General features: G+C 41.0%; 1 pseudogene; it reads left to right on the top strand.

Moving 5' to 3' along the window:
* The first annotated feature begins 836 nt into the window (after positions 1–836).
* LOC103606793 lies at positions 837–2,116 on the top strand (annotated as a pseudogene).
* Positions 2,117–2,502: the final 386 nt, after the last annotated feature.

The raw sequence follows: 2,502 nt of genomic DNA, 5'->3' as shown, positions 1-2,502 counted from the left end.
GCAGATTTGTGTGGGGCACCCCCTTTAAAAAAAAAGGCACACGTTTTAACCCCCCCCACGCGCCAGGTTTAAAAAAAAAAAAAAAAAAAAAAAAAACAACGCATTGCTAATACAGTGGCCCTCCAGTATAAAAGTCAAACTACATTCTCATATTATCACTCTCACACACTTAGTTAATTTGGAAGAAGGTAGTTCTTATTTTCCTACTGAGAATTCTTTTTTTTGGGCAGCTGGCTGGTACAGGGATTGAACCCTGGACTATGGTGCTATCAGTACCTCACTCTAACCAACTAAACTTACTTGCCAACTGCTACTGAGAATTCTGAAACTGAGGGCAGAGGTTTAAGCGGTTTACCCAAGAATCCGATGCCAATAACTTTAAAAGGAAAGAAAGAAAAATCTATGGACTTTTATCATTTAGTATACACATGTACTAAGTTAGAAATATTTCTGTGCTAAAAATAAATATTTCTCATAGCTTATGTAATCTATTCCTTAAAACAACTTGTGCCACAGAATTGTGTGATTTAGGGGTTCACCATTCACATCCTCATCCATGCAGTCAGTAGAGTTTGGACTGTGGTCAAATGTAACCCAGCATTGATTTTTGTAAATGAAGTTTTATTAGAATACAGCCACACCTATTTGTTTCCATATTGTCTGTGGCTGGTTTTGTGCTACAACAGCAAGGCTGAATCTTTGTGACAGATACGTTATGGCCGGCAAAGCCTAAAATATTTTCTATCTGGCCTTTTACGGAAAAAGCATTGTCAATCCCTGGTCTGTGTGCATACTGCCCCTGCCTATGCAAATACTGAAGAAGGGGCCTGCCCGCCATGGCCGATAAGGAAACAGCCTTTGATGACGCAGTGGAAGAACATGTGATCAACAAGCAATACAAAATATGGAAAAAGAACACTCCTTTTCTTTATGATTTGGTGATGACCCTAACTGCTCAGTGGCTGCCAGATGTAACCAGACTAGAAGGGAAAGATTTCAGCATTCATCGACTTGTCCTGGGGACACACACACCAGATGAACAGAACCACCTTATGATAGCCAGTGTGCAGCTCCCTAACGATGATGCTCGGTTTGATGCGTCACCCTACGACAGTGAGAAAGGAGAATTTGGAGGTTTTGGGTCAGTTTGCGGAAAAATTGAAACAGAAATCAAGATCAACCATGAAGGAGAAGTAAACAGGGCCCATTGTATGCCCCAGAACGATTGCATCATTGCAACAAAGACTCCATCCAGTGATGTTCTTGTTTTCGACCATATGAAACATCCTTCTAAACCAGACCCTTCTGGAGAGTGCAACCCAGACTTGCATCTTCACGGACATCAGAAGGAAGGCTATGGGATTTCTTGGAACCCAAATCTCAGTGGGCACTTAGTGCTTCAGATGACCACACCATCTGCCTATGGGACATCAGTGCTGTTCCAAAGGAAGGAAAAGTGGTGGATGCGAAGACCATCTTTACAGGGCACACAGCAGTAGTAGAAGATGTTTCCTGGCATCTGCTCCATGAGTCTCTGTTTGGGTCAGTTGCTGATGATCAGAAACCTATGATTTGGGATACATGTTCAAACAGTACTTCTAAACCAAGCCACTCAGTTGATGCTCACACTGCTGAAATGAACTGCCTATCTTTCAATCCTTATAGTGAGTTCATTCTTGCCACAGGATCAGCTGACAAGACTGTTGCCTTGTGGGATTTGAGAAATCTGAAACTTAAGTTGCATTCCTTTGAATCACATAAGGATGAAATATTCCAGGTTCAGTGGTCACCTCACAATGAGACAATTTTGGCTTCCAGTGGTACTGATTGCAGACTGAATGTCTAGGATTTAAGTAAAATTGGAGAGGAACAATCCCTTGAAGAGGCAGAAGATGGGCCACCAGAGTTGTTGTTTATTCATGGTGGTCACACTGCCAAGGTATCTGATTTCTCCTGGAATCCCAATGAACCTTGGGTGATTTGTTCTGTATCAGAAGACAATAACATGCGAGTGTGGCAAATGGCAGAGAACATTTATAATGATGAAGACCTTGAAGGAAGCGTGGATCGAGAAGGACAAGGGTCCTAGATATATCTGCACTTGTGATTTTAGACTCCCCTATTTTTCCTCTCAACCCTGAGATTGATTTAACACTGGTTTTGAGACACACAGATTTTGTTTGGCTATCCTCCTTTAATAGGTACCACCAACAATGCTATTAACCCAAACAGTGGATGTTTTCTAAATATTACTTGAGAGACTTGTTCCAGCAAAGCTAGGCTTACATTTAAATTTTCTTCAGGAATTTTCTAGTAACAAACCCAGGTCTAAAGTAGCCACAGAGAGGGAAATATTATGTGATTATTTTTCTTCTTGTGTTATCTCCCCAAGTTTTTCAGACTCATTTAAGTAAAGACTAGAGTGAGTAAGGAATAGAGCCAAGTGAGGTAGGTGTCTGAGCCATGAAATATAAATATTGCAAGATGTCATTTTTATTCAGG

This window comes from Galeopterus variegatus, unplaced genomic scaffold (assembly GCF_000696425.1).
Source record: "Galeopterus variegatus unplaced genomic scaffold, G_variegatus-3.0.2 Scaffold6846, whole genome shotgun sequence".
NCBI classification, from domain to species: Eukaryota; Metazoa; Chordata; class Mammalia; order Dermoptera; family Cynocephalidae; genus Galeopterus; species Galeopterus variegatus.
The sequence above is the reverse complement of the archived record's forward strand: the minus strand, read 5'-3'. Positions and strand labels throughout refer to the sequence as shown.